The sequence below is a fragment of the Vitis riparia genome, chromosome 14 (assembly GCF_004353265.1).
Source record: "Vitis riparia cultivar Riparia Gloire de Montpellier isolate 1030 chromosome 14, EGFV_Vit.rip_1.0, whole genome shotgun sequence".
In the NCBI taxonomy this organism is placed as follows: Eukaryota; Viridiplantae; Streptophyta; class Magnoliopsida; order Vitales; family Vitaceae; genus Vitis; species Vitis riparia.
In genome coordinates this window covers 19,928,896-19,941,661 of record NC_048444.1, presented here as the reverse complement: position 1 = coordinate 19,941,661, position 12,766 = coordinate 19,928,896, and positions in this window count along the sequence as shown.

Genomic DNA, 12,766 nt, shown 5'->3' with positions numbered 1-12,766 from the left:
GTGTTCCTACCATTAACAAAAACTTGATATATGTTCACCACTTCACAAAGCAAAACAATGTTATCTTGGAATTTCACCCAACTTATTTTCTTGTGAAGGATCAGAGAACGGGGGAGATTCTTCTTCAAGGACCGTGTGAAAATGGAGTCTACCCTCTGCCCTCATCGCCTGCTGCTACTCCAATTGCTTTTGTCCATGAACGCACATCAGTAGTTGGTTGGCATCAGCACCTTGGTCATCCATCATCCAAAGTTGTCACTCGCCTCATTAGTTCTTTCTCCCTTCCCACCACTTCATGTCTTTCTGGTTCTAATAATTGTCATTCGTGTTCTATCAATAAAGCTCATCAGTTACCCTTTCATAAACATGGTCTAACTAGCACAACACCATTTGATTTAATTTACACTGATGTATGGGGACCTTTTCCCACTCCTAGTCTCAATGGCCACAGATATTATGTTATTTTTGTTGATCACTTTACCAAATATGTGTGGTTCTTTCCATTGCATCAAAAATTAGATGTTAAAACCATATTTCCTCATTTCTACAAAATGATTGAAACTCGTTTTAACATAAAAATTAAAGGAGTTTATTCCAATAATGGGGAAGAGTCCACTGTTCTTCGACCCTTTTTCACAACCCATGGCATTAGTCATTATACGACAGCCCCTTATACACCCCAACAAAATGGAGTGTCTTAGCGTCGTCATCGCCATATTGTGGAGACAGGTCAAACCCTTCTAAGTCATGCCTCTCTTCCATCAGAATATTGGGTTTATGCTTTTACAACAGCCACATATCTAATCAATCTACTTCCATCACCTGTTCTTCATCATAAATCACCTCTTCAAGCTCTATTCAAGCAACAACCTCGGTATGAAAAATTGCGTTCCTTTGGATGTCTCTGCTTTCCCTTGATGAAGTCGTATAACACAAACAAATTTCAAACGAAATCTGTTCCTTGTATCTTTGTTGGCTACTCTACTAGCCAAAGTGCATATCTATGTCTTCATCTACAAAGTCAGCGCATATACACCTCCAAACACGTAACCTTTGATGAATATGTTTACCCCTTCAAACAGGTTTCCATGCAATCACCCACCGACTCATCCCCACCAGAAACCTCTTCTTTTTTAGGACCAATTTTGCAACTTGCTTCCAGGGAGCTTCCAACAATCACACGGGCTCAAGGAGATATCCCCTCTGCTTCTTCGACTCCAAGTGAAGATCCAGCTCTTGTGCAACCTCAAGAGGCACCACTCTCCACTTCAGATCAGGTAACTCTTAGACCTTTTACTTCTGTTTCTCAACCAGAAAATTAAATACCATCCTCTCCACCACCATGTCCACGAACCATCATCACTCACTCCATGAATAATATCTTTCGGCCAAAACAACTCCACACCACCACCAAGCACCCCTTACCTGAACCACCCGAACCAAGTTGTGTAAGTTAAGCTCTTAAAGACCCTCACTGGCGCAAGGCTATGTCAGAAGAAGTGACAGCCCTCCTTCAACATGGGACGTGGGAACTGGTTCCTCCCACTTTTGCCCAGAATCTTGTTGGGTGTAAATTTGTGTTTCGGAAGAAACGAAATCCAGATGGAACAATCAGTCGATATAAAGCTCGACTTGTCGCTAAAGGATTTCATCAACGGCCAGGTATTGACTACTCTCAAACCTTAAGCCCCGTCGTAAAGCCAGCAACAATTAGGCTTCTTTTAACCATTGCTATCATGCATGGCTGGCCCCTTTGTCAGTTAGACATCAATAATGCATTCTTGCATGGTAATCTTGAAGAAACAGTCTTCATGCATCAACCTCCAGGATTTGAAGATCCATCTCAACCTCAGCATGTTTGCAAGCTAAAACAGAGTATCTATGGTCTTAAACAAGCCCCACGACAGTGGTACAAGGCCCTTCGGGATGCACTCCTCAGCTTTGGTTTTATTCACTCGGCCACTGACAACTCTTTGTTCATCTATAAGTCTCATGATATCTTGTGCTACTGCCTTGTTTATGTTGATGACATAATTGTCACAAGCCACACACTCAGCATTGTGAATAACATAATAAACAAGCTTGGTTCTACATTCTCAGTCAAAGACATGGGCTCCTTGCATTATTTCTTGGGAATAGAAGTGATTCCAACACCACAGGGGCTCTTTCTATCTCAACATCAGTATATACGGGATCTCCTTTCACGAACCGCCATGGAAAATGCTAAAGAAACACTCACTCCAATGTCCACTACAGCCAAGCTTACAGTTCAAGATAATTCTGAATGTGTTGACAACACTGAGTATCGCAAGATCATTGGAGCACTTCAGTATTTGGGACTCATTGGTCCCGATATTGCCGTTGCAGTCAACAGATTATCTCAGTTCTTGCAGAAGCCGACAACAAACCATTGGGCCGCAGCAAAAAGACTACTCGGATATCTTAAACAGACCATGTTTCATGGTATCCTTCTCCAAAAGCATGATCAATTCCAACTCAAGACCTATAGTGATGCGGACTGGGCATCAAATACAAACACTTGTGTTTCAACCACTGCTTTCATCACATTCATTGGTCCTAATCCAATCTCATGGTCTGCACGCAAGCAAAGGGCAGTCTCAAGATCATCTACAGAAGCAGAGTTTCGGGCACTAGCTACTGCCACATCAGAAACAATTTGGCTTCATTCTCTTATCAAGGAACTTGGTCTCACTCTCAGAGAAACACCTCAAATGTTTTGTGATAATATTGGCGCCAACCATTTCAGTTTAAATCCAGTCCAGCACACACGGATGAAACACATTGAAATTGATCTCCTCTTTGTACGAGATCTTGTCAAAAAGGGAACTATTCGTGTTCAGCACATTCATGCCATTAATCAACTAGCTGATCTCCTTACAAAATCACTCTCACGTCAACGCTTTCAACTATTAAGATCCAAGATTGGTGTTGCAGATGGCACCTCCATCTTGAGGGGGCATATAAGGACAGCTAGTATTCATGCAGAAAATCAGCATCAGAATTCGTAACTACATTTGATCAGCTAGTTTAGGAAATCTGTACAACTCATTCTTTCTTTTATTTTCACATATGTTGTTATACGTTAGCACAAGTTTAGGAGTAATTTTAGTTTCTCAAATCTGTATTTATACCTCTTCTTCTAATAAGAATTGTGTGAATCATTTTGTCTAAACCTCTATATAGAGCTCTTAAATGTGAGTCTCACTTTTCTAAAAGTGATTTATTAATGTTTCGAAGAAGCATGAAAACTCATGCTTTTTCAAAATGAGACACAAGACAAAGATTTTTAATCTGGTAAAACTTTTAAAATGAAAAAGTTATTCATTTTGTGCGATAGAATATATATATATATATATATATATATATATATATATATCTTCCATTATGCTTCTTCATGAGAGGGTTGATTTTCTTTTCTTTTTTCTTTTTTTTATCACATTTTAACTTGTTTTATGAAAGTTATTTCCTCTACTCTCCTTTTTTTTTTTCTTCATTAACTTTTTACTGTCTTTCATCTTTCTATGAAGAGATTTGTGGTATGTCCGGCAATGTGTTTAAAGATAGTTTTTACTTGTCTTTAAGTACAAAATATTGTTTACAAACTCGATCATAAAAAAACATTTTTTGACTTATTTTCTATAAAGGTTTTGTGTGTTTATGTAATGCAAAATTTTCAAAATATTCATTTTTAAGTTGTTGTTCAAGATACTCTAAAAAATCAAATGAAAATAACATTTTTTTTTCTTAAAAATTATGATTTAAGAAAATTTTCTCAAAAATTGTTCTCTATCAAAAATTTATTAAATGAATTTTTTAAGTCAAACTATTTTTTATTAATCGAATACTATTTTTAAGAACAATTAATAAATGAGAATTCATTTTCCTCTTTTAATTAGACAAACACAAAACATAAAAGAAAAAAAAAAACCTCTTTTTTTTTTTCCACTAGAACTTTTGTTTTGTTTTTTTTTATGAGTTTTATTTACTTTATAAACATTAAATAAAATTTCTTAATTTTATCTTCTAATGGTTATATTTTGTTGAGTTATTTTTAATTCTATTTTTTTTTTTCACTCTTGTCTGTTTTTTTATCATATATGATTATTTAACTTTTGCGTGATGATTTGAGATAAGAAAATAAAGATATATATATATATATATATATATATATATATATATATATATATATATATATATATCTTTATTTTCAATTACTTTTTCTACTTAATAATTATTGAACATTAAAAATTTTGGGGATTTGTACATCTAAGTTTTTTGGGGTGGTGACTTGAAATCTAAAAACAAATATAAATAATAAATCATAACAAAATATCATGACTTAAGTATTAAAAAAAAAGTGTAAATTAGAAGATGTTTTAGATTTGTGACTTATACCAATTAAACCAATAATAGTAATACACAATTGTAATAAAATTATGATTGAATCATTGAAAAGAGACATTTGTAATTTTGAGTTTTATTAATTAATAATTCAACTTGTAATGATCATATATAATTGTAATAAATCATAACTAAAATATTAAATTTAGGAAATGTCTTTTATTTTTTAATTAGCAATTCAACCAATAATCATATTCACATTTTAGGATGGACTCGGGGAAGAAATCTAAACAATAAAATTATGTACTTTCATATATTTTTTATATTATATTATAAATAATGTTGTAATATTATTTCATATTAAATACTTAAAAGGTATTATTGATTGTCTCCAATTTTGATTATCATATATTTGATTTCATATTTATCTTCACTAAGGCCTAAGAGAGGCACATGCCCTAAAAGGGAAAATCATAATAGGTTTTGAACTCAAATTTAGGGTTAATTTGACTCACATTCATTGAATTTTGTGCACCTATTTGAATTTATTTATTTATAAAATCTTTTCTTTTTTTCTTTTTTTCTTTTTTTCTTTTTTTCTTTTTTCTTTTTTTTGTACTCCCCAACCCCCATAAACAATATGTTTTCCATTGAACTATATACATTGTCTCTCCATATTTTTGCCCCCCTCAAATAATTCTTTTATTTGTGCCCCTCCTAGAGCACAATGCTAACTCTGCCACTATTCATCTTCAATATATGGCAACTAAGGTCATATGGGATTCAAGATACATTGCGTCGGAGAGAAGGCAATGAGATACATTCTGTTATATGGAAGTTTAACAAGACAACGAAGAAAGATTATGACAAAAAGTGACGACAAAATCATTGGGATTGGACTTGAATAGGATTAAGCAAACTATTTAAGCTCTAATTGAATGGTAGGAAGTAAAATTACAACTCAATGGTTTCAAATTTATTGTTAATTATAATTATAAAAGCAATATGATTGTGTAACTCTTTCTATTTTTTTTATTTTTTTATTTTACTATTCATAAGTTTCTTAAAGCTACAAATATTGTAACTCAATTCCTTATAAAAAAAAAGTAATAAGCAATGAAAGATGGATTCAAGTATTAGATAAAGAAATTCAATTAGTAGAGAAATATAATACATGAAAGCTAACTCTATCAATTGAAAAAAAAAAAAGGAAAAAAAAGTCAATTGGTGTTACATAGGATATTAGATGAAGTATTAACCTAATCGTAAAATTGACCAATTTAAGGCAAGACTAATGATAAAGTAGATCAATTTTGCATTAATTGGTAAACTAGACATCATCTATATGATAATTACACTTGTAGCTCAAAACTGTCGAATGGATGTTAAGTTATTGTCGAATAACTACTAGGATGTATTACAAAGACATTATATGAATTGAAGCAAACGCTTCAATCTTGGTATACATGAATTGATGTGTATTTATTGCAACATGACTTTCAAAGTATCTTTTTTGGTGCAAACTTCACATCAAAGTTGAATATTAATGATGATGTATTATTCTATGCATCTACATAAATTATTTATCTTTATAAGAAACTATCCTTAGATGTATGAATATTTCAAGAAGGAATGACACAAGAATGTGATAAAATTGATATAAAATCGATGTCCTATTTCTTATCATTAAGGTTCAATAAATAGGTGATGGTATTTTTATCTCACAAAAAAAACATCCAACACAATGTAAAGTGTTTATTTAAAGGCATAGTCATAGTTATTTAAAAGAAACCATTTTTATTAATAGTGACTAGCTCATATTCATTCATCATAAGTCACATTTTCATAAAAATGATGTGACTATTGCAATACTTCGTTAGGGTTTATAAAAACAAAACTCATAAACTATTGAATTATATATAATTTAAATTTGTTATTATTTGTGGGGAGTCGGACTCCTTCCATAAATGGGCACTGAACCTCATACACACAAAACCTAACCGGGCAGGATCATTCCATAAGTACGCATTCGTTATGCTCACTCTGCTATCATGCAATATCAATGAGATGTTATCACACCATTAAAAGGAAAGTTTAAAAAGAATATTAGTTATGAAAGGGGATTACAAAATTCATGATTTAATGTAATGAAATAACGAGAATCAAAGGTAAGTGGTTTTTCTGCATTTCTTTCTTCCTAAGGCTAAAAGGCTTCAACTAATTCAACCATTGGAGAAGTCTGCTCGAAACCCATCCGAACACCCTTTTGCAGGGTGTTCAAGGAGGAGAAGCTGGAGCAACTACTCGAGGAGGTCACACAAAAGAAGGGCCCAACACTATTGTAATTGAAATAGATTTGAGTTACCATTATTTTGTGTATATATATTTTTCTGCTAGTAAGACCTACATAAAACTCCTTGGATGTGTATGGTTAGTGATCTTACAACAACTATGATGTGACAAAGTGTGTTGGGCGGCCCACCTCCAAGCCCAGTCCACAGAAGGAGTGGCCAAACCCGTGTGCTGGACTGATATGGCCTGGTAGGCTGGGCTAAGGTGGGCACACTTGGTGGCCTGCCATGTGGTATGCTTGGGCTAGCCCAGACGGGCTTCAAATTTCTTTGTGGTTTCGAGTTGATATGTTTTCTTATTATTTATTTTTAAATTTTAATAATATAATTTATTTTTCCAAAAATAAGAAAGAAAAAATATTAAAGAAAATAATTTTCCTATATATTTAATTTTATTGTAAAATTATGGAAAATATGAAAGAAAATAAAATATAATAAAAAATTTACGCAACTTTAAATTTACTACTTATGTAGAAAAGAAATTCAATTTAAATAGGTAAAAACTAAAATTGAATGTTTTTTCAAATCACCTCTTCCAAGTAAGTTTCGAAATTTACCCAATAAATTTTTTTTTTTTTTTTTTTAACATTTGGAGGAGATGGGGGGAGCTCAAAGATAAGGAAAATGACACCACAAAAGCAATGTAAATAATTAATATATACGACGCACACGGCACAACTACTGAAGATTTGGGTCTAGATAAGGAGGAAAGAAGATATCCGCTCAGGCCTCCAAAATCAAAAATTCAAAATACAATCTCATGGTTGTCATTTACTGACAGATATTTTTTTAAAAGGGATATTATTTTTGAAAAATACTATTAGAAAGGATTTTTTTAAAAATAAATATCAACTATGCTACTTTTTATTAAGTTCAACTCTATCAATTATGTTTTTATTAAGGTTGTAATTTGGACAAATTGATCAAATTGATGACTAAATTAAATCAAATTAAGAAATAATAAACCTAAACTCAACTCAACTCAATCTTTAATGCTACGTACTCAATCTAAATTTAACTTAACTCAATCTCATTTTTCTAAATTTGGATCGGATTGGTTGAGTTAAATTTAGGTTCGTCGTTGCAAAATTCAAAATTTATCCATAATAACTTTTAGAAAAGCTTTTTATTTTCTATATATTTATACCAAAATTCAAATAATAAATAACACAAAATTTGAAGACATGGATAAAAAAAAAACTTATATATCTTTTAGAAAAAATTAAAAAGTATATAATATAATTATAAATGTGATTTTTTTTCTTTAACATTTAAAAAGAAAATAAATATTATCATATAAGATAATAAATATTATAAAAATATTAAATTGGATTTGGTTAGACTGAATTTTTCTATCCCAATCCAAATTGAGTTCAAGTTAAAAAGACTTAACCCAAATTTTTATTTTTTATATATTTATATCAAAATTCAAATAATAAATAATACAAAATTTGAAGACGTCTATAAAAAAAAAAGTAAAAATAAACTTATATATCTTTTTAAAAAATTAAAAAGTATATAATATAATTATAAATTCATTTTTTTTAAATCTAAAATATTAAATTGGATTTGATCTAAGTTTGTTTGAACCTTAATTCAATCTCAACCCAAATTAAGCTCAAGTTAAAAAGACTTAATTCAAATAATAAAAATATTTATCTTTCAACGGTTTGGGTAAAACCATTTTATCATAATTATACCCCTAATTTTTAAATTAAACTCATTTTCTCAATAATAATAATAATAATAATAATTTACTCTGAAAAGAATTTTATCTCTTCAAAAGTCAAGTTCACTTTTATATTAAAAATGAGTTTAATATATAAAAATAGAGCTATATTTGGTCAGACGTGAAATTCCTTAAAATCATTTTTTTTTTAATTATTATATTTATAGAAAAAACCTCTTTGCCGGTCAACGTTAACAAAGAACCCAAAAATAAAATAAAATAAAATAAATAAGATAATGAGGGAAGACCTTTACTTTCAACCTTTGCTCCTTTCACGACCTCTCCTTCAACCCTTTCGTCCTTCGGGATGCCCAAAACTTTGAGGTGACAGGAGCCTCCACCATTTAAGGCAAAACAACTGAATTGGGACCATTTCATTCATTAATTGGTATGCAAATCCGACGGCTCACCGTCATTTTGATGATGATTGGGACTTGGGAGAGATTCATGGGGGCGGTGTACTCTAGTGAAGCCGGATTAAAAAAAAAAAAAAGATGAAAGTCAAAATAATTTAAAAGGAGAGGTGGACACTTTTTTTGACTTTTATGAGGCTTGAGAGCCAAGGAACATTCATGGCAATTCCCTCAATTTTCGTTTGAAGTGGGCCTCAACTCATTTTGAATTCTTTCACCTCCCCACTAAACTTATTTGAAAAGTCACAAGTGGGAAAATTTTGGTTTTCTTCAAATCTTCTCGAACCGAAAGAAATATGAAAAAAAAAAAAAAAGTTTATATATATATAGGGGTTTCCTATGACTTTGGGTTTGATAATTGCACCCAACACACTAATTATGTCCCATAATTCAATTATTAGGCTTGATTATATTAGGATGTGTTTGGTGCAAGTTAATTTTTTTTAAGTACATATAGTTGATTTATTGTTTATTAGACAATAACATTCAATTTTTTTTTAAAAAAGCATTTTTAAGCTCTTTATAGCATTATAAACCTCAAAAGTCTGAGTTTAAAATAACCTTTTGTTTTGACTTTCATTAAACATAATACAATTTTTATCATAAATTAAAATGAATTTTATTGGAGAAAAACTTTCTAATGGTTGTCATGTGATCGTGGTATCTTGATTCCATACATGCCGTTATGAAATATAATGTCAATAAAATATGTGCTCATTTTGTCAAAGGACGGGTGAAGAATAAAAACCAAGGGAACTATTTATCTTAATGTGGGACATAACTAACTTTGTCCTAACCACCTAGTTAAAGGGATATTGAGTTCGAAAGAATTAAGAATGGAGTAAGCCTTTTGCCTACAAATAGGTTATTTCGTCCACCCCTTTATGCTCGGAGCCTTGGTGTAAGGACTTGTTGACTAGATGAAATGTTTTATGCTAGAAAACATAAGTCAACAGAGGAGTGGTCAGTTTAGAGGACACAAATAATATCACCGTCCTCTCTTGAGATAATGTTTATGCTGATGACTATGATAACTAAACAACAAATCCATACTATTTTTTCCTTAATACATAACTAACAAAGTTTTAATATAACATGATTTACATAAATGTGATTAATAACTTCTACTATGATTATGGTGTCAAAAGAGTCTCACCTCGTAAGTTGAGCGTCCATGATTGTTCACACGCTAATCAAGCATGGGATTAAGCAAACAATCAACTGATCATGACCTCACAATGTGATAATTAAGGACAAGATTGGGTGACCAATCAATGACAATTGTTGCCCCATAAGACAATTATCAAGGATAAATTTGAAAATCAATTTACTACAAAATAATGCAGACAACTTAATAATTAACACAACTTGACCCACTAAATTGATATGACCCTAATAACATAAAATAAAAAAAGTCACCTAAGGATAGGCCAAGACAAGAGTCTACCATTTCTAATTCCTTCTTTTATCTATTTGAACTCTTTGATTACCTATGATTGACTTGATCATCTAGATAAGAAATGTGACCCTCGCCCACGAGAGGGCACATCAAAGAACAAACCATGGCCTATAGAGCCTTGACCTTAGGGCCTTATCTTTGATAATTTTACTTGAGTGAATTTTTTTGAAAAACAAAATTGGTAAAAGTTGTCAATTTATAATTGGAATTTGCTTTATAGACTATTTTTATTGAATTCAAATGAGGTTATTATGTTATTTTCATAGTAAAATTAAAATAAATAGAGATATATATAAATGACAAAATACTAAATGAGGACATTTGTTTAAATATAATACTATGAGAATATTGTCTTACAATAAATCAAAAAGACCGTGTTGTGGAGGGGGAGGATTGCTCATATTGTATATCCAAATTAGTTTCCAACATTAAATAAAGTATATCTTAATCATGAGTTTAATTCAACCATGAATAACAACTGCAACATTGCAATCACAATCAATTCCATTGCATACGAGCAAAATATTCTCAAAAGCAAATAATTCAATATATCATGATTTTTCTCAACACAAACATAATTCAAGATTTCATTCAAACAATAGTTTAGTTCAAAGAAAAATGAATTCAAAAAATACAATTTTAAAATTGTAAACTTTTTTGTCTATTATGTATGTATTCATCCTTAACTTTCAACCTTTTCTTCTTTGATTTTCCTTTTGAGTGAAGCTTTAAGTTTTGAGAAAAATTTCAATGTTCTTCCATTTATACGCTAAAGACTACCCATTGAAAATATATCTTTAGGCTAGCAACTACCTCATCCCCAACTACAACCATATGTCACATTATACATCTTTAAGTGTTTCACTCTAATTCTCTATTTACACTTGTTTTAGCCCCTTCTTGATTGAACCTTGAGCTAATGAATTTTATAGTAGAAGAAAGTTGGTTGAATTTTTAGCCATAAAAAAATTAAGCAATTGATTAAGTTGTCAACCTCATGTGTTGCTAACATTATAAAGAAATTCCACCATTCTAAGTCCACTTTTAAGTTACTCCAAAATTGGTTAAGCATGTTAGTTACTCAATTAATCATTTTCTTTAATTAAATAACTAATTGATTGACCAATTGAGTCATTAATCTTCACTAAGTTTTTAATAATTTATTTATTTTTAATATTTTCTTGTACAATTTTATTTTATTTTTTCCCTATTTCCCTCCAAACTCTTCAACAACCAAAAATGTCACTTAAATGACATAGATGTATGCTAAGCCAAGGCCCAAGGCTGCTCTTCAAAGCTTTAAGTTGTAGTATCCATTATATCATATCATTAAAAATCAATCTACCTAAAATCTAAAAAGTACGACTTTATGCCTTATTAAATAATGAGTACAAAATAATATAACTTCATTCATTTTCAACTTTACACATGAACCTATACTACAATCAATCAATGTATATGAGTATGCTCCCTTTAAAGAGAGAAAAAAATAAGTGGATCCAATTAAAAAGGAATGACTTCCCATTAATTCCAATATTACGGGGTGTTTGGTAAAACTGAATATTTATTACTAATAACTTAAATTGATTTTAAGTTAAATTATTGACTTAAAACTTATTACTTAATTCTTACTTCAAGTATTAAGATTGTTTGATAAATTTAATTTAAATCATTAAATTGATATATTTGTCTTTATAAATTATAATTATGACAAAAGAGATTGAGTAACAATGAAGGTTGTAAAGTAGTAAAAGAAATCGTAAAGGTAATTGGTGTAAACGAGGATAAAAAGGTAAAATGAAAATGTCAACTTAAAAATAAATTAATTGTTTTTACTTATTGCTTAAAATTATTTTTTACTTTAAGTCATACTATTATATTATTTTACCAAATATACTTAATTTATTTAGTAACTTAAATTAAATTATTAAGTTATTTTAAGTTATTAAGTTAATTTATCAAACACCCACTACGATAAAAAAGAAAATAGAAAACAAGGAAAAGAAAAAAGACCCTTAAATAATTATTCTAGTAGGGCACAAGTTTACTCTTCCCATGTGCCAATCATAAGGCAACTTGTAGTGGCTCTTCAAATGGAACTGATGCCTTTTCAGCCAAGTTAAACTCTCTTTCCCTCATTTCCATCTCAACTCCATTCAGTTTTCTTATAGCTTACCCTATACATGTATGAGGCCAACATAAACATAGCCAGAAGTACTTTTCTCCACCCATTTTTATTCACTCATTAGTCATTACTTGCCTCTTCGTCCTCATGAAATTTGTATTAACTTAGGGTTTCCGAAATGTGACCCACACTGTCACGTTCGAGACCCAAATTAATTTATAATCATCATGAGAAATTAAATTATAGTTTAGGTGTCATGTCATCTTCTTCTGGCGAGACAAAAGTGGTGGGATCGACACGTTCACATACATATTCTTCTTGCAAACG